Here is a 26795-nt window from a genome sequence, read left to right on the forward strand (position 1 = left end):
CTATAGATGCACGAAGGGGTTCTCATGGCTTCTCCCAATAGCATTAGAATCCTGAGTCTGTAGGTATAGGAAGAGTGGGAGAAGATAGTTTTATGGAAGGAGGAGATGAGTCAGAGTTTGTGTCTCCTCTATAGCCAAGACCAAAAAATGGCTTTGGGTATCAATATCCTCAATAGGGAAGTTTTGGAAACCTTAGGTTTATGGGCTATCCCCAATATCCTTCTTTCATGCCCTACCATCTTGCTTCCCACCGTTCAACTCATATCCCATGTACCCTCCACCACAACACCCCCAAAGTTCTTTAACCACCATTGGAACTTAAAATCCCATGGAAGGAGTTATAAGAGAGTAAGTACCACCACCACCCCCCTACAGTTTCTATATAAGAGACCAAAGCAAGTAGTCAAGGTAAGGCAAAGATGACAGACTACTTAAAGCTAGATGATCCCAAGTACATGGAAGGAGATGCTCCTTTTGAGTATGTTTAGGTGGTCAAAATGATAGCCAATGAATTGGACGTTAGTGAAAGTAGGGCCATTCAGATGGTTGGCTTTACCTTGAAATGTAAGAAGGCGAAGGAATGGTACAAGTTTTATGTTATTGATGGGGTCGACAGTATGAGTTGGTCTCAGTTTGTGGCAAAGTTTACCAATTGGGCTTTCCTAGAAAGCTCTGGGAAACTGAAGGTGGTAGAGTTTAAGCAATTGAGACAAATTACTGATATGAGTGTTGATGAGTATACGGACAATTTTGTTAATCTTCTGTAGTATGTGGGGCAAGAGTATGATACTAAAAAAAAGAAAGAAAAGAGGTACACTTAGAGGTTGCACTCCAGATACTCTTTATTTATTTTGTCTGTAAAAATCCACAGTTTCCATTCTATAGTTGATGCATCAAGAAAGATGGAAGCTGAGGCTATCATTGAAGGGAGTCTGGAGCTAAAAAGTACAAAAGCGGAGCAATTTGCAATTCCTAAGGCTACAGATATAAGAAGGTTCAGTTACTTAACCAAGACTATTTCCTCATCCAGAACTAAAAAATATAAAAGAGGGAAGTTTAGCAAAAAGCAAAAGAAGAATAAGTTCTGGAGCAAAATCAAGTCAAGCCTTAGAATGGGAAGCGGATCTAGTTCGGGATCAGATACCTCTGATTATGTCAGATGTGGGAAGCCTCATCGAGGAGTGTGTAGGTTTGGAACTTCCCAATGCTACAGGTGTGGTCAAGAGGGGCACTTGTCTAGAGAGTATCCTAACATGGAAGGGGTGCTTTAAAGCAGTAGACAGGGTTAGCTAGTGTGGCTCAACGGGCAGTGAGACAAACTCCTATGGTTTCCTTTTTAAGGAGGGGACAAGGAAGAGGACGAGGGTCTTTTTCCTCTATGGCTAGATCAAATGTTTATCATGATACAACAGGAAGCCAATATCTGCAACGCTGTGGTGTCAGGTAATCTTTACATAAAAAATTTCAATGTGCATGTTTTGATTGATCCTTGCACATCTCATTCTTTTGTTAACCCCAAAGCAGTTTTAAGATTGAGTTTAGTAGTCTCAAGTCTACAATGTCTATTACTTGTTAGTGGAACCAAGTGTGATCCTTCAGTGATAGAGATGATCTGTTACACCTGTCCAATAATGTGGAGGATAAATGCTTTCCATCTAACCTGGTAGTCCTAGAATTGATAGATTTTGATGTCATTCTAGGGATGGATTAACTCTTAGCCAATTATGCCACCTTAGACTATAGGAAGAAGGTAGTAAGGTTCAGAGGACATGTAACACCCTCCCTGTACCAACTTCGTACATTCTACTGTTCCGGTGACCGGTGTCGGTCCGGACAGCTAGAACGTCCGGAAAAATATTTAAACTAAAGTCGGGAATCATAATTAACTCAAATATTAATAAGAAAAATTTAGTAAAAATTTTTAAAATAAAATACAACCAAGTTAAACGAGCCGGTGCCCTAGCGATGGGTAACCAGAGGGAAGTTGCGGTTCTCGCAACGAGGAGCCCTAGACCCGGGGGAAAAATTATAAAATAATTTTTGGGACTCCAGAGAAGGGTTATTGAGGTTCCCATGGCATTAGAATGCCAAGAAAATACCTAGAAAAATTTTTCAATCGGTACAGACAATTTTGACCCGTTAAGCCAAACGGAGGGCATTTTGGTCATTTCGCCTTCAGAGGTGATTTTTGGCCGACTTGTCCAGTTGAGTAAATAATTAATATGACATAAAATATGAAGAAACATTATTAGAAATTAAATTGAAAATGAGTAGTGGAGGAAAGGAAAGAAAATGAGGAAAAAGCTTATTTATGACATCATGGTGATGTCATTAAGAAAATTTTGACCAATCACAATTAAGCCATCAATTGACTAACTAATAAAGAGACTAAATGAAGACTAAATAACCAAAAATTGTAGTAGCCACCCCTCCTTCCTCATGCAGCCGAAACCCTAGTCCCATAGCCACCCTCCATTAAAGCTTTTTCAAGCTTTAGATTTCCATCATTTCCACCATATTTCCCTAACCCCTTTCATTAAACCTTGACCATATCACTTGGGGAAGCTTTTGGCAGCCAAGAAAAAGAAGGAAAGTGAAGTTTTAAGCGTGAGAAAAATCTCCCTACAAGAGGTTAGTGCATATATGTAGTTAAAACTCATTAATTCCATGATTGAGGCTTGTAATGGATGAGAAATTGTGAAATAAATGAAACAAATTCATGTGTATGTCCACCAAAGAATTCGGCAGCCCTAATAGAGGAATGGTTTTGATTGTTTTAATGGACTTAAAGTGAGCTAGAAATGGTGTTTAAGGTGTGAATATGCATGGATGTTGAGTTAGGGTGCTAATTGAGGTTTATGGGTAAATGGCATTGGACATTAGGGTTTTGAGAAGTAAAAAAATTGACTTGGCTTATCAAACTATTAAAGAACAATCTAATGGTCAATAAGTGACCATTTGAGGTATGTCGACCATAATATGGACTGAAAAATGGTATGGCAAAGTCAAGGTGTAAGCTGCCCTAGGACAGCAGCAAATGGACTGAAATTTCAGTCCAATTACAAAGCCATAACTTTGGTTGTGTTAGTCCAATTGGTGTTTGGCCAATTGGACATGAAACTAGGCTTATAATGGCACATTTTTACTGAAGAAACCATGCCCAAAAGACCAAAGAAAGAGGACCAAAACTTGGCCCCAATCCGGATACCCTGCAACTGATTCTGCAGAATTGACCAAATGAATAGTAACTGTTCATTTGGCCATAACTCACTGTAGATATGGTCAATTGACCTGAACTTTTTACAGCAACAAGTTAAGACATAGACAAACAACTTTCATGAAGGAACCTACCTCAAATTATGGCCAGAACCTAACCCAAATGGCAGTGGCAATCACTATTCATGTTACTGTAGATATGGTAATTTCTGCAGATTGGCTATCCGGCCAGCTGTGGTTTTGGACCATATCTGGAGCTAAAAAACTCCAAATGGAGTGGTTCAAAAAAGAAAATCCAACTAGACAAAATAAGGAACAACTTTCATGTTTGCCATTTCTTCAAATTTCCACTGTAACAGTTCCAAATGAAACAGTAAAATTATGGTACAAAATCTGAAAAATCTGCTCCTTTTGTTTAATGCTTAGAAATGGTATTAACGCTCAATGCCAACAAGTTTTAAATACAAAATTTGGTATGTTGGGAGTGCCAAAACCAATGTACCTAATTTCTACCTAAAAGTCAACATTTTAGTTGACCACAGAGGTGAATAGTAACACCAAAACTTGAAATTCAAATATTGAAGAATTTTAAAGTATCGAATGCCCTAGTATACCTAACAAGATTGGTTTGGATAGTTTGGCATGCCAATAGGGTTCGATTAGCGATCGCACATGGCGATATGCCATTCTCAGGATTTCATGGCTTTTAGCCATTTTGACTTTGTATTGAGACTTGGCCTTGTGGATCGATATTATTTACGACTTGTTAGTCGCTCACAGCACACGGAGATGCATATGTGACCGATGGTGTGACGGCCCGAGGTACTAGGTACCCAGTGCTAGTTTACCCGTTATCCAGTCCAGTCGTCTAGTGTAGGTTACTTGGGCAACCAAATGAATAAAAGTGAACAAAGTTAATGAAATAATGAATATACCAAAACCAAACAAAGAAAGCATACACATTCTATACACATTTATTTTCTTGCTATTTTCCTTTATTATATTATTGCACCACTAAGCATTATTGCTTAGCGCGTTGCTTTTGCCACGCGTAGGTACTGGAGAGATTCCGATCGTGAGCCCAAGAGACCACGATCGGGTAAGTCCATCCTGCAGTTCTGCACAGTGTCCTTGTCACCTCAACTTCTGCAGTGCATTGGTAGGACATTAGGTGTCATTTTGACATTTTGTAACTTAACTTTGTTTTTCTCCTATGTAATTAAACTTGTGTAATGTATATTGATGTTTATGTAAATTATGAAAATTGTACTTGTGAATGGAAAAGTAAATGTTTACTTGTGATTTATATGTGATCATCACATGTGATGGATGATTGAGAACTGGAATTGAAATGTTGTTGAGATCTTAATATTGAGATTTTGCTGATAAATTGAAGTTGGGATTGTTTGGTAATTATTTGGAAGTGTTTTTAACAGGTTCCGAAGAACTGTTTTCTCCATTTTTAGCCGGTACTCCGCCGGATTTTCTTTAAAATTTTCGAAACCTCAAATAAATAATAATTTCGATAAATGGCTTAAATAAATCATATTTCATAAATTAGCTTCAAAAGCATGATACAAATTAAGTAAGGTATATTAGAGTGTGCCAGTACACTGTGTGTCATTACTTACTCGGGTATACTGTACACGGGTAAGGGGTGTCACATTTTGTGGTATCAGAGCACGGTTTAGGCATTTCTGGGCCTAGATTGAGTCCATACCATGCATTGCATTTGTAAGAGTCGAGGTGACACTAACGCAGATCTGTTTATCTTTCTTATTTTGAATAGGATATGGACCCTTCATCTCAGAGAGCTGTTGAGGAGGAAGTGGACAGTCATGCTCCACCGCAGAACTGAGACTGGGGCATGAGAGAATCTGCTCACTTACTCAAGCAGAGCTCGCTCGGCCTCCACAGCCATGTTTCAAAGAATGGCCGACTTCTTTAGACAAATGGCCGGGGTAATGCCAGCACCACCACCACCACCACCAGCTCCACAGCAGAAATCACACCTGGAAAGACTAAGAAAGTTTGGAGCTGTGGACTTCTATGGCAAGAGAGAAGATGACTCTGTTGCAGCCGAGAATTGGTTGAACAGAACAGGCAGAGTCCTAAAACAACTCCACTGCACTCCAGAGCAAAACCTGGAAGCTGCCATATCTTTGCTGCAAGATGATGCATATGAGTGGTGGGACACTGTGTCCAGTGAAGTGCAGCCAGAAGCTGTAACTTGGGACTTCTTCCTCTCTGAATTCAAGAAGAAATATGTGGGTACCGTATACCTGGAAGAGAGAAGAAGAGAGTTTATTAACCTGAGGCAGAGACAGCTGTCAGTGGCCGAATATGAGAAGGAATTTGTAAGATTGAGCCGCTATGGAAGGGAGATAGTCCCTAATGAAGCTGAAAGGTGCAAGAGATTTGAAGAGGGACTAAATGACAACATCAAGATCCAGCTCACTGCCTTGGGAATCACAGAATTTACCAAGTTAGTGGAAGCTGCAATAAAGGTGGAAAAAGTAAGAATCAGTGAGCAGACCAGAAGGGATAGACAGCAGAAGAGGGGCCCGGGTCAGTCTAGTTCAGCTCCTGCATTTGGGAAGAAGTTCAAGGGTCCTCCTGCACAGAGTTCAGCTCACCACGTGGTCGTGGTCAGTCTCAGGGGCCCAGGCCACAGTTCACCCCTAGGAGAGGTCAGTCCACACCATCAGTGGGCAGCTCTCCAGGGATGGGGTTCAGGGGACCAGCCCCAGCATCTTCTGCATGTCCACACTGCCTGAAGTGGCACAAGGGGGAGTGTTGGAGAGTAACTGGTGCCTGCTTGAGGTGTGGGTCAACAGAGCATCAGTTAAGGAACTGTCCACGCAGAACTACTACAGCTGCTCCAACACAAGCAGACAGACCTGCTCCTGCACCACAGAGAGGTAGAAAATCTGGTAAATCTGAGGCTGTTGGACCATCACAGAGGCCTGCATCTGAGCCAGCAGAGAGGCCTGACAGCAGACCACCAGCAAGAAATTATGCCCTGAGAGCTCAGGAGGAGCAAGATGCCCCGGACGTCATCAGGGGTACGTTCTCCCTCTACACTACACCTGTGCATGCATTGGTGGATCCAGGATCCACTCATTCCTACATTTGCATCAACTTACCCGTAGAAAGGGGGATACTAGTAGGGGAGAGTGACCAAGACATTCTGGTCACTAATCCATTGGGTCACAGTGTAGTGGTGAACAAAGTATACAAGGGTTGCCCGTTAAGGATTCAGGGGTATGAATTCTTGGCAGACCTAATTGAGTTGCCCTTCCATGAGTTTGACGTGATATTGGGAATGGACTGGTTGTCACGTCATCAGGCAATAGTTGATTGCAAATTGAAGAGAATTTCTCTAAAAACTTCAAAGGGTAATGAGATCACAGTTGTGGGGGAAAGGACAGATTTCTTGTCCAATGTCATCTCAGCCACAGTTGCAAGAAGAATGATGAGAAAAGGCTGTGAAGCCTACCTAGCACATGTGGTGGATACTAGGCAGGCTAAGCCAAACCTGAGTGACATACCCACAGTGAGAGACTTCCCAGAGGTATTTCCTGAAGAGTTGCCTAGTTTGCCACCAGAAAGGGAAGTTGAATTTGCTATTGAGACACTGCCGGGTACAGCACCCATTTCTATTGCTCCTTATAGGATGGCACCCACTGAATTGAGAGAGTTGAAAACTAAGTTACAAGAGTTGCTTGATAAGGGGTTCATACGCCCCAGTGTGTCACCATGGGGAGCTCCAGTACTGTTTGTGAAAAAGAAGGATGGGACTTTGAGGCTATGCATTGATTACCGGCAGTTGAATAAAGTGTCTTTGAAGAACAAATATCCGTTGCCTAGAATTGACGATCTGTTTGATCAGTTGAAGGGAGCAGGAGTATTTTCTAAGATTGATCTCAGATCAGGGTATCATCAGTTGAGGGTGAAGGATGCAGATGTGCCAAAGACTGCATTCAGGACCCGATATGGGCATTATGAGTTTCTAGTGATGCCCTTTGGCCTAACAAATGCACCAGCGGCATTCATGGACCTTATGAACCGTATCTTTCATCCACACTTAGATCGGTTCGTAGTGGTCTTTATTGATGATATTTTGGTGTATTCCAAGACCAGGGAAGAACATGATGAGCATTTGAGGATTATTCTGCAAACCCTGAGAGAAAAGAAGCTGTATGCTAAGTTGTCCAAGTGTGACTTTTGGCTGAATGAGATTGCATTCCTTGGACACATAGTGTCAGCTGATGGGATTAGGGTGGATCCCAAGAAAATAGAAGCAGTGATGGAATGGAAGCCTCCCAGAAACACAACTGAGGTCAGAAGCTTCTTGGGGCTAGCTGGGTATTACAGAAGATTTGTAAAGGGATTTTCCTTAATAGCTGCTCCAATGACCAAGTTGTTACACAAGAATGTCAGATTTGACTGGAATGACAAGTGTCAGACCAGTTTTGAGAGGTTAAAGGCTATGTTGACAGAGGCACCAGTGTTAACACAGCCAGTGTCAGGAAAGGACTTCGTGGTCTATAGTGATGCTTCTCATAATGGGTTAGGGTGTGTATTGATGCAAGAGGGAAAGGTGGTCACTTATGCTTCCAGGTAGCTAAGGCCACATGAACAGAATTACCCTACCCATGATCTAGAGCTTGCAGCAATTATCTTCGCACTGAAGATATGGAGGCATTACTTGTATGGTGAAAAGTGCTACCTTTACACAGACCACAAGAGTCTAAAATATTTGCCAACCCAGAAGGAGCTCAACCTTAGACAGAGACGGTGGATTGAGTTCTTGAAGGACTATGATTGTGTAATTGACTACCATCCTAGGAAGGCAAATGTAGTTGCTGATGCTTTGAGCAGAAAATCCATGACAGCCTTGAAATCATTGAATGCCCGTCTATCTTTGATTCGAGATGGAGCTATTTTGGCTGAGTTGCAAGTGAGGCCAAACCTGCTACAGCAGATTTTAGATGGGCAAAAGGCAGATGAGAAGCTAATGGCTATTATGAGCAAAATCCCAGAGGGAAAAGCAACTGACTATGAGGTGAAAGCAGATCGGTGTCTGTATTACAAAGGAAGGCTGTGTGTACCAGATGATGGGAAATTGAAGACCAGTATTCTAAAAGAGGCACACACTAGTGTATATGCTATGCACCCAGGAAGTACAAAGATGTATCATGATCTGAAGCTCCAGTATTGGTGGCCTGGTATGAAGAGGGACATAGCTGACTATGTGACTAAATGCTTGACATGTCAGCAAGTCAAGGCAGAACATCAAGTTCTATCAGGTTTGCTACAGCCTATACGCATACCTGAATGGAAATGGGATCGGGTCACCATGGATTTTGTAAGTGGTCTACCTCTCACCCGGAAGAAACATGATGCAGCATGGGTGATAGTTGATAGATTGACGAAGTCAACACACTTTCTGCCAGTTAGGACTGACTACTCACTGGAGAAGTTAGCAGAATTGTATATCAGTGAGATAGTTAGACTGCATGGAATTCCACTTTCCATCATATCTGATCGAGACCCAAGGTTTACATCGAGATTTTGGAAGAAGTTGCATGAATCCTTGGGTACACAACTCCATTTCAGCACAGCTTTCTATCCTCAGACGGATGGGCAATCAGAAAGAGTAATCCAGGTAAACAATTAAAACCCATGAAATTGATACAAATGTTGAATTAAAATGATAACAATAACATGAAATATATGTCAGGTCCTTGAGGATATGCTGAGGAGTTGTGTCATTGAGTTTGAGGGAAGTTGGGATAGATACCTCCCACTGGCAGAATTTGCATACAACAATAGCTACCAAGCTAGCATCCAAATTGCCCCATATGAAGCACTGTATGGGAGAAAATGTAGAACTCAGCAGTCCGGACTGAATTGGGCGAAGACAAATCGGTAGGGCTGCACTGTGAAACAGCCGAGGAGAAGGTAAAATCAATCAAAGCCAACTTAAAGGTTGCCTCGCATGCATGTAAATCTTATGCCGACCTGAAGAGAAAAGAAATAGAATATGTGGTTGGCGACAAAGTGTTCCTCAAGGTGTCACCGTGGAAGAAAGTGCTGAGGTTTGGAAGAAAAGGTAAGTTAAGCCCTAGGTTCATTGGCCCATATGAAGTCATTGAACGTGTGGGTCCAGTGGCCTATAGGCTAGCTTTACCACCAGAGCTGGACAAGATCCACAATGTGTTCCACGTGTCTATGCTCAGAAGATACCGCTCAGATCCTTCACATGTCATTTCCAGAGAAGAAATTGAAATACACCCGGATTTGACATATGAAGAAGAACCTCTACGGATCTTGGGTCGGGAAGTGAAAGAGTTGAGAAACAAGCAAATTCCATTGGTGAAAGTGCTTTGGAGGCACCACAACACCGAGGAGGCAACTTGGGAAAGTGAAGAGACGATGAGGCAACAGTTCCCTCAACTGTTTGCATCAGGTAAATTTCGAGGACGAAATTTAAATTAGAGGGGAAGAGTTGTAACACCCTCCCTGTACCAACTCCGTACATTCTACTGTTCCGGTGACCGGTGTCGGTCCGGACAGCTAGAACGTCCGGAAAAATATTTAAACTAAAGTCGGAAATCATAATTAACTCAAATATTAATAAGAAAAATTTAGTAAAAATTTTTGAAATAAAATACAACCAAGTTAAACGAGCCGGTGCCCTAGCGATGGGTAACCAGAGGGAAGTTGCGGTTCTCGAAACGAGGAGCCCTAGACCCGGGGGAAAAATTATAAAATAATTTTTGGGACACCAGAGAAGGGTTATTGAGGTTCCCATGGCATTAGAATGCCAAGAAAATACCTAGAAAAATTTTTCAATCGGTACAGACAATTTTGACCCGTTAAGCCAAACGGAGGGCATTTTGGTCATTTCGCCTTCAGAGGGGATTTTTGGCCGACTTGTCCAGTTGATTAAATAATTAATATGACATAAAATATGAAGAAACATTACTAGAAATTAAATTGAAAATGAGTAGTGGAGGAAAGGAAAGAAAATGAGGAAAAAGCTTATTTATGACATCATGGTGATGTCATTAAGAAAATTTTGACCAATCACAATTAAGCCATCAATTGACTAACTAATAAAGAGACTAAATGAAGACTAAATAACCAAAAATTGCAGCAGCCACCCCTCCTTCCTCATGCAGCCGAAACCCTAGTCCCATAGCCACCCTCCATTAAAGCTTTTTCAAGCTTTAGATTTCCATCATTTCCACCATATTTCCCTAACCCCTTTCATTAAACCTTGACCATATCACTTGGGGAAGCTTTTGGCAGCCAAGAAGAAGAAGGAAAGTGAAGTTTTGAGTGTGAGAAAAATATCCCTACAAGAGGTTAGTGCATATATGTAGTTAAAACTCATTAATTCCATGATTGAAGCTTGTAATGGATGAGAAATTGTGAAATAAATGAAACAAATTCATGTGTATGTCCACCAAATAATTTGGCAGCCCTAATCGAGGAATGGTTTTGATTGTTTTAATGGACTTAAAGTGAGCTAGAAATGGTGTTTAAGGTGTGAATATGCATGGATGTTGAGTTAGGGTGCTAATTGAGGTTTATGGGTAAATGGCATTGGACATTAGGGTTTTGAGAAGTAAAAAAATTGACTTGGCTTATCAAACTGTTAAAGAACAATCTAATGGTCAATAAGTGACCATTTGAGGTATGTTGACCACAATATGGACTGAAAAATGGTATGGCAAAGTCAAGGTGTAAGCTGCCCTAGGACAGCAGCAAATGGATTGAAATTTCAGTCCAATTACAAAGCCATAACTTTGGCTGTGTTAGTCCAATTGGTGTTTGGCCAATTGGACATGAAACTAGGCTTATAATGGCACATTTTTGCTGAAGAAACCATGCCCAAAAGACCAAAGTAAGAGGACCAAAACTTGGCCCCAATCCGGATACCCTGCAACTGATTCTGCAGAATTGACCAAATGAACAGTAACTGTTCATTTGGCCATAACTCACTGTAGATATGGTCAATTGACCTGAAATGTTTACAGCAACAAGTTAAGACATAGACAAACAACTTTCATGAAGGAACCTACCCCAAATTATGGCCAGAACCTAACCCAAATGGCAGTGGCAGTCACTGTTCATGTTACTGTAGATATGGTAATTTCTGCAGATTGGCTATCCGGCCAGCTGTGGTTTTTGGACCATATCTGGAGCTACAAAACTCCAAATGGAGTGGTTCAAAAAAGAAAATCCAACTAGACAAAATAAGGAACAACTTTCATGTTTGCCATTTCTTCAAATTTCCACTGTAACAGTTCCAAATAGAACAGTAAAATTATGGTACAAAATCTGAAAAATCTGCTCCTTTTGTTTAATGCTTAGAAATGGTATTAACGCTCAATGCCAACAAGTTTTAAATACAAAATGTGGTATGTTGGGAGTGCCAAAACCAATGTACCTAATTTCTACCTAAAAGTCAACATTTTAGTTGACCACAGAGGTGAATAGTAACACCGAAACTTGAAATTCAAATATTGAAGAATTTTAAAATATCGAATGCCCTAGTATACCTAACAAGATTGGTTTGGATAGTTTGGCATGCCAATAGGGTTCAGTTAGCAGTACTGCACATGGCAATATGCCATTCTGTGATTTCATGGCTTTTAGCCATTTTGACTTTGTATTGAGACTTGGCCTTGTGACTGATATTATTTCTGACTTGTTAGTCGCATTTGCACCGGGAGATGCATATGTGACCGATGGTGTGACGGCCCGAGGTACTAGGTACCCAGTGCCAGTTTACCCGTTATCCAGTCCAGTCGTCTAGTGTAGGTTACTTGGGCAACCAAATGAATAAAAGTGAACAAAGTTAATGAAATAATGAATATACCAAAACCAAACAAAGAAAGCATACACATTCTATACACATTTATTTTCTTGCTATTTTCCTTTATTATATTATTGCACCACTAAGCATTATTGCTTAGCGCGTTGCTTTTGCCACGCGTAGGTACTGGAGATTCCGATCGTGAGCCCAGTAGACCACGGTGGGTGAGTCCATCCTGCGATTACGCACGTTGTCCTTGTCACCTCAACCTGCGATTGCATTGGTAGGACATTAGGTGTCATTTTGACATTTTGTAACTTAACTTTGTTTTTCTCCTATGTAATTAAACTTGTGTAATGTATATTGATGTTTATGTAAATTATGAAAATTGTACTTATGAATGGAAAAGTAAATGTTTACTTGTGATTTATATGTGATCATCACATGTGATGGATGATTGAGAACTGGAATTGAAATGTTGTTGAGATCTTAATATTGAGATTTTGCTGATAAATTGAAGTTGGGATTGTTTGGTAATTATTTGGAAGTGTTTTTAACAGGTTCCGAAGAACTGTTTTCTCCATTTTTAGCCGGTACTCCGCTAGATTTTCTTTAAAATTTTCGGAACCTCAAATAAATAATAATTTTGATAAATGGCTTAAATAAATCATATTTCATAAATTAGCTTCAAAAGCATGATACAAATTAAGTAAGGTATATTAGAGTGTGCCAGTACACCGTGTGGCATTACTTACTCGGGTATACTGTACACGGGTAAGGGGTGTCACAGGACAAGATGGGTCAGAGGTAGTTTTTCAGGGAGATCAAATGTCATCAGTGAAGGGGATGATCTCCACAATACAAGCTAGAAAGATGCTTCAAAAAGGATGTAGATGTTTTTTAGCTCATGTTAGACAAGTTGTGGATAACAGAAGTGGACTAAGATCAGTTCCCATGGTAAGAGAGTTTTTAGATGTGTTTAGAGGAACTACTTAGTTTGCCACCTGAGATGGAGATAGATTTTAAAATTGATCTAGTGCCTGATACTAGACCCATATATGTTCCTCCTTACAAAATGGTTCATACATAGTTAAAAAAGTTAAAAGAACTGCTACAAGAATTAGTGGATAAGGAATTCATCTGACCGAGTACTTCTCCTTAGGGTGCTCCAGTACTATTTGTAAAGAAAAAGGATGGATCCTTTAAGGCTATGCATTAACTATAGGTAGTTGAACAAGGTCACTACAAAGAACAAATACCCTCTATCCCATATTGATGACTTGCTTAACCAGCTAGCTAGAGCTATTTATTTTTCAAAGATAGATTTGAGGTTCGAATATCACCAATTGAGGATTAAGGAGATAGATATTTCGAAGACTACATTTTAGACCAGATATGAGCATTATGAGTTTCTTATGATGCCATTTTGGTTAACCAATGCCTCAGCTACATTCATAGATCTCATGAATAAGGTGTTAAGGCCTTATTTGGATCACTTTGTGATCATCTTTATTAATGACATACTAGTGTACTCCATAAAATCAAAATCCATGCAAAGCATCTAAGAATGGTTCTTCAGACATTGAGGGAACATTAATTGTATACCAAGTTCTCTAAATGTGAGTTTAAGCTAAAGAGTATATCATTTTTGGGGCGTATAGTGTTAGAGAATGGAAATGAAGTGGATCCTAAAAAGGTTGACGCAATGTCAAATTGGCCGAGGTTGACTATAGTGACTAAGATTAAGAGTTTTCTAAGTTTAGTGAGCTATTATAGGAGATTTGTACTTGATTTCTCTAAGATAGCTACTCTAATGACTAGGTTAACTCAGAAGAATAAGAAGTTTAAATAGAGTGATAAATGTGAGGGGAGCCTTCAGAAGCTTAAGGAGTGTCTGATTTCAGCACTAGTACTGGCTCTACTCGGTGATTATGATAGTACAATCCAGTACCATCTGAGAAAGGCCATGTTATTGCAGATGCCCTTAGCCTAAAATCATTTGGCAGTTTGGCTCATATATCTATAGAAAAGTGGACTATCTAAAAGGAGTTGCACCAGCTGATTGGAGAAGGGTTGCAACTAGAGTTATCACCTAAGGATACCTAGATGGCTTAGATGAAGGTGACGCCAGTGTACCTAAGGTAAATAGTAGAGAAACAGCATAAAGACCTTGAATTGGTAAAGATAGTTGAAGCGATACAGAAAGGTAAGATTAGTGATTTTCGTTTCGACAGAAAAGTATTGTTAAAGTATGGAAACAGGTTGTGTGTACCAAATGACATCCAACTTGAGGGAGACATTATAAGAGAAGCTCATAATGCTAGGTATAGTGTGCACCCTAGAGCCACTAAGATGTATCAAGATCTAAAAAAAGTGTATTGGTGGCCTTTTATGAAGAAAAAAATTACACAGTTTGTGTCTGCTTGTGAGGTTTGTTAGATAGTGAAGCTAGAGTATCAGAAACTAGCAAGAATACTTAACCCACTGCCCATTTTAGAGTGAAAATGGGAAAATATGGCCATGGACTTTGTCGTGGGGTTACCAGTAGCCTCTAACAGACATAACTCGATATAGTTATAGTGGACAAATTAACCAAGACTGCTCACTTCATTCCTATTAAAGCTAACTATTTTGTGGATAAGTTGGCTCGGATCTACATTGCAGAGATAATAAGGTTGCATGGAGATTCAGTGACAATAATCTCCGATATAGGACCACAGTTCACATCCAGGATTTGGTGCTGCCTTCAATATGAGTTAGGCACCAGGGTAGACTTCAGCACAATATTTCATCCTCATATAGATGGGCAGTCAGTAAATACCATACAGACTTTTGAGGATATGCTAAGAATATGTGTACTTGACTTTAAAGAATTATGAAAAAAGTACCTTCCCTTAGTTGAGTTTACATATAACAACAGCTATCACTCTAGCATTGGAATGGCACCATATGAGGCTCTATATGGGAGAAAATATAGGTCTCGTGTATGTTGGAAAGAAGTAGGTGAAAGAGATTTAATAGGAATGAAGTTGGTGGAAATTACCAATCAAGCCATGCCTTTAATTAGGCCAAAGTTAAAGATAACAGCCAGTAAACAAAAGAATTACGTAGATCTCTATAGGAGAAAAGTGGTTTTCTAGAAAGGGGACATGGTACTTCTAAAGGTATCTCTAATGAAAGGTGTTATCCAATTTAGAAAGAGAGGCAAACTAGCTTTGAGATATATTGAACCATATGAAGCACTATAAAGGGTAAAAAATGTATCTTATAAATTAGCTTTGCCACTAAAAATGGAGAGAATCCATTCGGTGTTTCATGTTTCTATGTTGAGGAAGTTCGTGTCAGATTCGAACAAGGTTATAAGTAAACCAGACATGGAAATTTTAGAAGATTTTTCTTATGTTGAAAAACATATTCAGATCATGGATACTCAGATAAGGAAGTTAAGAAATGAGAAGATACCTATGATTAAAGTCCTCACCATAACATGGAAGAGTACACGTGGGAAACTCATAACTCCATCATACAACAATATCCCCAACTTTTCTAGGTATATTATGTAAATTATGTTTGTTATGTGTTTATTTTAACATTCGAGGATGAATGTTCTTAAGGGGAGAGAATTTAATACCCACCATTTTTTGATATCAGAATATTTGTCTTTGATGAAATATTTTAGTGAAAATTAAAACTTTATTGACAAGGGAGAGATGGTAAATTGTGAAAATATATTTATGTATGTGTATATATTTTTTTATGTGTGTTTGAAATGTTCAAAATGTATTTAAAAATGAAAATGCTTTAAAGGTTTTATTTCCTAAAAGTTTTTAAGTATTTTTGGCAGAAGGAACTTCGACAGCTGAAGGATAGACTTTCGATAGCCAAAGTCCCTTTTCTTGTTCAAATACTCTTTTTCGAATAGAATAGACTTTGGAAAATGAAAGTTGGACTTTTGACAGCCGAAAGTCTCTCAACAGTAAAGGTAGAAAAAGGATCCAAAACTCATTTTGCTGTCAAAATACTTGGGTTTTCTCTCTTTCTCTCTCTCTCTCTCTCTCTCTCTCTTAACTGTTGTAGCATATAAGGAGCTCTTTGAAGAGATGTCCTTAGATTTTTCAAGATTTAGAGGTGGATTCTTTCATTTAGAAGTTTAGGAAAGTAGATTCAAGTTTTGAGGCTTTGATTCTCTCACCTCTAAGCTCTAAAAAAAGAGATAACATTCTTTTCTTCTTATTCTAATAAGTAGATCTAAGAAAGTTAATGAGGGATTAGGTTTTATAACTTCAATTCCATGAAATGTTATTTTTAAGATGAGTTTTGTGAATTTATGCATGATAGGGTTAGGGTTTTGTGATGTATGCCGGAATTGCATGTTTTTACTAATAGTTTAGTAATGTTTAAGTGTTTTAGGCCTTAAATGGCTAGTTTTCCTTGATGGATTTGAAGAAATCATTGAATATGCCATGATGGGTTTGGGAAAAACTTAGGATTTGAATTTTTTATTAATATATATGGGTATTAAACATGTTTTTAAGTTGTTTTAGGCTTAGAGATGTGTATATGTGGTTGGTTTGCATTTTGAAACTTTGGAATGAGTTTTAAGGTTTTTCAGAGAAGGAATCTGCAGGTTTTTTACTTGGGAATTTTAGAAATTCCTAGGTTTGGCTACTGAAAACCATAGGTTTAGCAGCCAAAGCATATAGTTTCTCATAAAATTTGGAAATTTTTGAGGTTCAGCAATTAAAGTCTAAGACTTTGACAGCGGTAATGGCTACTGTCCAAAATGGACACCTAATGTTCTAAGGTTCGGCAACCAAAGCCCAAGACTCCGGTAGTCGAACTTCGTGCTGCCCACTTTATTTCTCCTTATTCCAAGGTTCTAAAACCCAATTTCATAGTTCTTAAGGGCCTAGAATAAGATGTTTATTATGTATATAGAGTTTTAGAGCCTTGTATAAGTCTTCAGGGTCCAATTTTATAGCATTAGGCTTGAGGGACTCGAATGGTTAAAGATCTGAGGAAAGCTACCATTCGAGTTAGGTGGTTGAGAGGCTATAAGAAGTAAGTAATTCTAGCCTTAATAAATGTAATCTATTAAATTTAATTTATGATCATCCTCATATATCATGTCATATTTATTTAGGATGCATGTATCTAGAACACCAAGATGTTGCAGAATTGCGTAATTAATATTGTTGCATTGATGGATGATGGATGACCCACTGACTCCCCGTATATTTATGACTATGTTATGTTATGTATGTTATGGATCTATAAGTAAATATCATGGGGAGATCTTTATGATGCCCTATCAAGTGAGATTTCTAAGTTGCCCCAGGTGTATGACACACGTCATGTTTAAGCGAAATTCCTTAGGAGCCTTTGTATGAGCCGGGCAGATTGGATTCAGGGAGTCACTGGTGACAAGTACATCCTACGTGAAATATTTGCGATGTAAAAATCCATTTGAATGATGCATTGCATATGCATATGCATGAAATGAATGATATAATCAATGGTGGTTAGTTTACTCACTGAGCTTGTGTAAGCTTACCCCTTTCCCCTAACCCCTAAATACAGATTTGCAGGATTAGAAGAGATCTTTGAAAAGAGGTCATCAGGGATAGTTTGAGTGCTCTTCTTTATGTATGATGTAGGGTAGATGGACATGTAATATGTAAATGGATAGTACTGTGTTGGTAATAATAGAAAATTAGAGAATGTAATATCTTCAGTATAAATGATGATGTTTATGTTTGTGTTAACTCTTTTAGGAGTGTATACGTCAAACCATTGCACTTTAGTTCTTATGTATGTTAAGATTCAAATGTTGATAATATAGATGTTAAAAGTAAGTTCATAGGTTTTAGGCTTGCTATGGGTTCCGGCAGCCTATAGCTGACTAGATATCTAATGTCGATAATGGCCGCTTGACTGGGCCATTAAACTATTATGATGGATCCTAATCTTAACCTTCCCTGCAAATCAAAAGCCAAAACCATAAAAAACACAAACAGATCATATCAGATTAGATCATAACAAATACGAAGTGTTAAAACAGAAATGCGATCTAAGAAACACAGAATCATACCCATGGCTATAGAGATAGAAAAATAAAAGTAAGTTGCAGAGAGGAATAATAAGAGAACGGTGTTATAATGGAGACCTTTGTAATTAAAGGAAATTGAACGGCTAAGTTTTGGGTCAAAACGCAAACTTTTTTTTTAACGGTGTTAACCATGATATACTCGTAGTTAATTAATGTAGGCTCCATATTTAAATATTATTATTTTGTGCTGACCTAGCTGCCATATGTGCGCCTCCAAACCCAATTTTCTCTCCTGGCTACGATTGAGTCTAATTTGTGAAAATAGACCAAAATTGACTTAAAAAAAAGTTTTAACTAAAATTAAAAATTCGCGTAAAATTTTAGCTAAAATTAACTGTTAGACTTTTTTTTTTTAGTTTGAAATAATAAATGGAGATCAGATCTGTACCTTTCAAAATATGATAGATCAAGCAAATCGCTGCTTTAATTCATTCGCACATTTTTGAAGCTATAAATTAAGCAATACACAATGACGTTAAAAATATCCCTAAACACTAAGTTGAGTATCCAGAGTTTCACCAACCCATTGCACCTTCTCCAAGCTGCATATAACGGATAAGTTTGTTCAATTTCTTCATGTGTTCCTACAAAAACTGTAAAAATAACAGAAGAAAAAATTCTCCAATCCCAAGGTCTAACTAATTGTAAAATACTCTTTACAAGACCATTAAGATTTCAATGGAACTCTTAATGGCCTTTCATTTTTATAAGTAGTTTGGCTTAATTTCTTATCTGGAAAGAAAGTAACAAGCGATGATGAAGGGAATTAGTGGCCAATGATTTGAAATTATAATTATACCTCTGATAGTTTCAATTATCATTTAATTTTTGAGATTTTTTTTTGCTAAACTTTATTCACTATAAACTCAAAATACAAGATATGGCGAGATCGATCTATTAAATACATGTATCTCATATATTTATATTTTGAGTTCATAATAAAGCTGATCTGGACAAGAATTTCTTAATTTTTGAATACCTTAATTATTTTAATATTTATATTTTTAGTTTAATATAAATTAAATAAATTGGAGTTACTTTATAGAGAGATCTAATTATTAAAATAAATATTATAAAATTTCTCCATATGAATATAATGATTTATTATTATTATTATTATTATTATTATTATTATTATTATTATTATTATTATTATTATTATTATTATTATTATTATTATTATTATTATTATTATATCCCTCTATTTTTTTAGATTTATTCATTAATAAATAAATGTTTTTATTTAGAAAATTAACTAAACTAAAATTAAAATTAGTATTTTAATTTTAAAAATTAGATCTATTGTTTAATATTTCTATGTTAATATAAATAAAATGATCATATGTTGAAAACCATTTGATGCATGCAATACATGTGCTTCCAAAGTTAGATTTTACAAATAAAATATAATATAATTTTAAGTATTCTAAATTATTTGATTCACGTGTGTGATTCAAATATTAATTCTATGTATTTGAATGATAGATTTAAATAGTATATAATCAGATTTAGAGCTGTTCGAATTTAAAAAATAATATTCGTGAAAAATTTGAGATAGGTTTTATTTTATATATTAAAAAAATAAAATTTAAATATTTATAAAATTATTATATTTTTAAAATATAAATTATTAATAAAAAATATATTTTTTTATTAAAATTATTAATTAAAATATATAAAATTAAATAATTTAAATATTATTTAGTAATAACAATTGAGTTTAAGATAATTTTGAATAATTTAAAATAATTTAAAATAAATTTTAATCGAATAAGAAACTTTAACCACCTTTTGGATGAGAAGTATTAATTGTGCCTATATGCAATTGACATAAGACTATGTGAATTCCACACAAATGACAATAAAATATGAGGCCCATCGCATCTATATGCAATTGATATAAAACCATTTGATGCATGCAATACATGTGCTTCAAAACTAGATTCTATAAATAAAATATAATATAATTTTATAATATATCCATATAACATACTTTAAAGTATTATAAATTATTTGATTCATATGTATGTTTTAAATATTAATTCTATATCTCTGATGAGTATGGATAATATATAATTGAATTTGAAATAAATTTAAATTTAAAAAATAATATTTGTGTGAATTTTGGATTGTGTTAGAGTTTTATATATTGAATTTTTAGTAATTGATTTCCCTTATGTAAATAAATAAATAATTAATAATAATATTTATAAATTTTATATATTATATTTAAATAAATATAAATAAAATTTAAATATTTTATAAAATTATTGTATGTTTAAAATATAAATTATTAATAATAAATATATTTTATATTGATTATTAATTAAAATATATAAAGTTAAATGATTTAAAGTATTTTTTGATAATAATAATTAAGTTTAAGATCGATTCAAATAATTTAAAATAAATTTTAATCCAGTTGAGATGTTTAACCACATCTTGGATGGGAAGTATTAATTGTGCTTATACGCAATTGATATATGACTCTCTGAATTCCACACAAATGACAATAAAATATAAGGTCCATCTCATCTGTATGCACCTTTGTAAGAGGCAATAAGAAGTAAATATGTTACCTTCTTCATTAAGCAGTGTTGCAGCTTCCAGGGAAGCTTCTCAAAATTAGATGTGGAAACTGGCAGTGTCTTATGGCAGACCTTCATGCTTCCTGATAACCATGGCAAGCTCGGAGAATATGTTGGAGCAGCAGTATGGGGAAGCAGCCCGTCAATTGACATACGTAGGAACCACGTTTATATTGCAACAGGGAAACTATATTCAGCTCCTCTTCGTATGCGTCAATGCCAAGAAAGAGAGAACAATCAAACCAAACCTACAGATCCTGATGAATGCGTTGAGCCTGATAACCACTCAAATTCAATCCTGGCATTCGATTTGCTCTCCGGAAAAATCAAGTGGAATAAGCAGCTTGGAGGTAATGATGTATGGTTTTTTGCATGCAGCAATCTTTCAACACCTAATTGCCCTTCTGGCCCCAACCCAGATGCTGATTTCTCAGAAGCTCCAATGATGTTGAACATATATATCAATAGAACTAAGCGTGATATAGTTGTTGATGTTCAGAAAAGTGGGTTTGCATGGGCCCTGGATCGTGATAATGGCAACCTCATTTGGTCCATTGTAAGTTGATTTGAACTATATGCATGCGCTTCCAAGTTCTAGTCCTGATAACCAACGGTCTATTAATAGAGGTTGACTTTTATAATAAATCTCTTATTGGTACTGCAAGTTCAGGCTAACAAGCAATTAATTTGTGGCGCAGGAAGCTGGACCAGGTGGAAGTGCTGGAGGAGGATAATGGGGAGCAGCCACTAACAAAAAGAGAGTGTACACCAACATCGCCAACTCTCTAAGCAAAAAATTTCACTCTCACGCCATCAAGAAAGAACACAACTGCTGGTGGATGGGTGGCAATGGATGCTCACAGTGGTGAAATCTTGTGGTCGTTAGCTGATCCAAGCAATGCTACTGCTAGTGGCCCTGTTACTATAGCCAACAATGTTCTTTTCGCAGGATCCACATATAAAAGAGGAATAATACATGCAATACATGCCAAGACAGGAAAAAATCCTGTGGTCATATGATACTGGAGCCACTGTATTTGATGGCATGTCAGTGAGTAATGGTTGTGTCTATATTGGCAATGGATACAAGGTAAGTATTGGATTTCTATTTCCACTCCACCCTTCTGGAACCTCTCTGTTTGCCTTCTGCATCTATTGAACTAGTGTTGCAATGAGGCATTTTTACAAACTCTATTACTATCATTTTCTTCTTCTGTATATCCAAATTGGAAAACGACAAAGTGTTGCAGTCTAAGAAACTAAATAGCACGTATGATCATTTGGTGATTCATATTGATAACAATAGAATGTTATATCAATTGTTATTACCTCACTTTTAGTTTTTCTTTTTTTAATATTTTAACCCATTTTTGGTGTTTGCTAACTATCCTTGGAAACTTACAGAACATCCATCTCTAAGCCTCTCTCAATTTCGCAACTCAAATAGATGTATTTGACATAGTTATTGAAGTGTTGTTCTTTAAGAAAAATAAAATAAAATAAAGAAAGAAAGAAAGAAAGATGCAATCTTAAATATATTGATTAGAGTCATTAAAATCTGGTTTTAAAGATCCATGTAGATATGCTATAAGTTTTGGCTTCTAATAAGTCTGTTGGAATATATATCTTGGTATATGTCGGTGGAAAGATTTATAATTTTTGAATATTTATGTAAAATTGACCATCTTAAAAATGTACTTCTCATTTATTGAAAAAAAAATTGATTTTTAAAAATTTTAATATATTTTAATTAAGAAAATTTAAAATTATTAAATAGTAATTTTTACTTTTTTATAAGATCATCTAAAAAAATTTTTAATAAAAATAAATTTTCAACCCTAATTAATGGCAAATGAGTTATAATAATAATAATAATAATAATAATAATAATAATAATAATAATAATAATAATAATAATAATAATAATAATAATAATAATAAGTATTGCTATTATTATTAAAAAATTCTTGACCAATCACTTTACTAAAATTTTATTTCAAAGATAAGATTTCAACATTCTGTATGTGTTACTCTCTTCTTATTATTAATAATTAATAATGTGATTTAAGAGCAAAATATGAGCAAATTTTTTTAGTGAAATGTCAATTTTTTTTTTTTTTTCATTTGGCAATGTAAAAAAGTTACCATAGACCTAAACTACGAATATATATATATATATATATATATATATATATATATATATATATATATATATATATATATATATATATATCCATTGCTGTAACACAAAATGTTGACAAATTTGTTCTCAATGCAAATTAAGTGTTGATGGTTATTCTTATGAATTTAACAACGCAAATATGTGTTGACACCTTATAATAAACAATGCATTGTCATTACGTTGTCAATTTGAGAATAGAAATAAAATTCTTACACTTTTAATTTATATTGGTAATTTTGTTTTATATTATTAATATTAATATTTTGCTTAAATTCATATATTTAGTCCAAATAAATTATATAATTTAAATATTAATAATAAATACGAAATGAGGTTAAAGATAATAAAAACACAAAACTATGCGTGCTTGCTTCATTTAATTTGAGTAATATTCATTTGACAAATGATAAAAGGTTACAATCACTTGAACTAAAGATGCCAGCCTAAACACTAGTAAAAATAATTTCACAGTCAGTATGCCATCCACCTATTTGGACATAAAGCCATTAATTAAAGAAATTCCTGTAGCCGAATGAATTTGTTGGGCTCCTCCAGAACAATGCGAGTTTTTACTTTTTCTTAACTTTATTTTTTATGTTTGGAATGCTCAAACTTCAACAAATAAAAACCAAGTTCATCAATAAAAACAAAGGGATTTGACCCTTATATAATTTTTATGCTATGTACAAGACAGAAATATCCTAAAAGTGAATATTCCATTATATTATTTCATTTTCTTCCCTTCTTCGAATTGGCCGTGCCTTACCATCCATGAGATTAGTTCAATCAATTTTGGTTCAAAATCTTGAAATCAAGCATCAGTCACAAATAAGCTAATGAAGACTGCTAAAGAAAATCTATGCATTCTCACCGCATTTCGTGACTTGATGTATTGCATTTGCTAAGTAATTTATATTGCCTGTAGTAGCATCGACCATAATTTCTATAGCTACTCATAAATATATTTCTTTTTTTAAGAAAAAAAAGCCTTAATTTTTAGCAACATATTTGGCCATGTTTCTAGAGTAACATTACCTCATATGTCCATCACGATTCATATAAACGTGGAACCCCTTTAATTTGCCAGCTGATCAACCTATTTGGGGGTTAAGCTAGAGAAACAAAACATCCCAACCTACAGGTTTTTAGAGTTGAGGGCTAAAAGTTATAAACTAAACGCTTAAGTATCTGTATCTCAGTTTTCATATAACACTGCATGTTGAATCAAAGTACACCCGAAACAGAATGAACGGAATTTGAAAATCAATGGTAAACTACCAACCTGATTTGTCATATTTTCCCAATTGAGAGAAGAACCCAATTGCTTAAGGCTTTCCTGCAAATTAGTACGCATTGTTTGAATGCGATTTGCCATGCCTTTCGGTCGCACATATAATTGAAAGGCACATCACAATGTCAGATTCCTGGCATTCCATTGAGAAGAAACACAAAGAAAAGAAGAGAGAAACTTGTGATAAAAATTTATGTTACCTTTTTCTCTTTGACTCAAAGCGCCTTTATATCTGGATCACCCAGGATATTAGAGACTAGTGATATACCATGAATAGGAAAGCTATTATCATTGCCTAGGCAATCTTCTTGATGAGAATCCCAATGGACTTGCCAAGAAATGCACAAAATATTTGAATCAACCTCAAGGAACTCTCAAAATTAGATTCTTCTAAATGAAATTACTTAGAGAACCAAGTAAATATTCAATTAGGAATTCAAAAGGATTTAAGACCCAATACCAATTTGCGGTAAAGAACCATGAATATCAGTGTTTTAATCTTGCAAGTAAATTAAACTTGTCAAGAAAAGAAAGTTCAATGAAGAACAATAAGGGAGAAATTCTCTCTCAAATTCAGATTAATATTCAAGTTAATATAAAAGAAGGAAAATGTCATGTATTTATAGATGGCCACCTAATGCCTACCTTAGAGCAACATTAAACCCTAAATGCATAAGAAAAATTACAAAATAACCAAGCAAAATCGTCAAACATAACATCACACAGCCAGCCATGTGACTCTCACATCCAGTCATGCACCTATATGCATCTTACACCCAGCGCCTTCCATTGAATCTCACATCTAGCTGTGCACCTCACATGATTCTCATGGTCAATGGTGCGCCCAAATTCATCTTATGGTCAATGGCGCACTCTTCTTTCCATCCCTTGGCTAATGGTGCGCATTCTCTAAGCCTCACCATAAATCTCACACCTAGTTGTGAGATATTCTACCCCCATAATGTAAATGAAGTAATTTAAGAAATTTCTTGGCACTTAGAAGACAAATAGATCATCCTTGCATAATTGAACCAATATGATCCATTTAAACTCTTTAAGCATGCCAAGCTTATCAACCCCATTCATGCATACTTGAATCAATATAATCCATTTAAAGCTCCTTAAGCATGTCAAGTCTGTCCATCTCTACTTGAATCATTCCTTGAAGAATTTAATTTAAGCTTGGTGCCCTCATAATCACATCATCTCCTCCTTCTTCAAAAGAATTCATCCTCAAATTTGCACCTATGTCATAATAAAGAAAAGGATTACAAGCATTAAAAGTGGCATTGATATTATATTCATCTTGAAGAGTCACTTCGTAAGCAAAATTCCTTGTCATATATTGAACAATTCAAAGCATCCCTACTCAACTTCTCATAAGAATATGTTATGACACTTTTCTTGCATCAAAACAATATTTATACTAATCCCATAAATATCACAATCAGTTTCAAAATTTTTTTCAAAATCAAGCACACTCAATAGTGGAATAGAACAAAGTTTTTCTTTCAAAATCTCCAAAGGCTTAACTTCCTTAATATAACCAATAAGATCACCATTAGATGATTCATACAAGAGCAATTCATACACAGAACATTTAGGCATATAAAATCTATTTTCTCTTAACAAAAATCCTTTATGCCTATAAAACTTTTGAAATGTAATTTTCTCACAAATATCATGAACACCAATAAAATGATCTTTAATAGCATTCAACCCTCTCACATGCTGAAATCACAACAATTTAGCATTAAGAGTAGAGATAAGAGTACTCCCTGTAGATGATGTATCAGTACCATATTCACTTTTCCTTGATTGTGCTAAATAATATCCTCATTTTCCTACAAAAGAGAAATAGCAACACTAGGCAAAGAAATGTCAATGTCAGAATTTTTCACATAAGCCTTCTTGTACATAGGTACAATTATTAACTTATTATCATGAAGAACACTCTTTGCATCCTTCTCATTTCTTTTCTTTTGCCTCGAAGTTTCTTTCTTTTCAAGCTCCCTCTCTTGTTTTTCTTCACTTTCCTTTCTTTCCTCAATTCAGCAACTTCCTTTTCAACTCTTCTTTCTTTGCTCTCCTTTTACCCCGAACACTCTCCTTTTTCAATTTCATTCAAATTCTTTTCTTTAATCTCCTTTTTCTCATCACTTTTCACACATGTCTTTTTACACTTATGTTTGGCCATTCTTTCATTTTCTCTCCAATTGCTCTTTTACACCTCACTTGATTTTTATGCATTTGCATAGGTATCATAGTTACCACTATATCACTTAGCACCTCATTCTTATATCTAATATGGAAATCATGATCTCTTTGTTCCTCTTCACCAACCTCTTCCTTTACTTGCATATCCAATACTTCCCAGTGAAGAAGGCATTCTCCTCTACATCAGATTTTACATCACTAAATTCATCTAATGGAGGTATGAAATCACTATCTTGGTCCTTCTCAACTTCTGTATCCCCATTATCTCTCAAGATTATTGCCTTTTTATGGGAGTTTTCACCTTATCCTTCTTCTTAAGTCAATTCGATTTCCATGAACTATGAAGAATCGAACTTGTA

At 35.8% G+C, this 26795-nt stretch overlaps 1 pseudogene; it reads left to right on the top strand.

Moving 5' to 3' along the window:
* The first annotated feature begins 497 nt into the window (after nt 1-497).
* On the top strand, nt 498-21905 carry LOC110657137 (uncharacterized; annotated as a pseudogene).
* Nucleotides 21906-26795: the final 4890 nt, after the last annotated feature.

The sequence above is a fragment of the Hevea brasiliensis genome, chromosome 18 (genome assembly GCF_030052815.1).
Source record: "Hevea brasiliensis isolate MT/VB/25A 57/8 chromosome 18, ASM3005281v1, whole genome shotgun sequence".
NCBI classification, from domain to species: domain Eukaryota; kingdom Viridiplantae; phylum Streptophyta; class Magnoliopsida; order Malpighiales; family Euphorbiaceae; genus Hevea; species Hevea brasiliensis.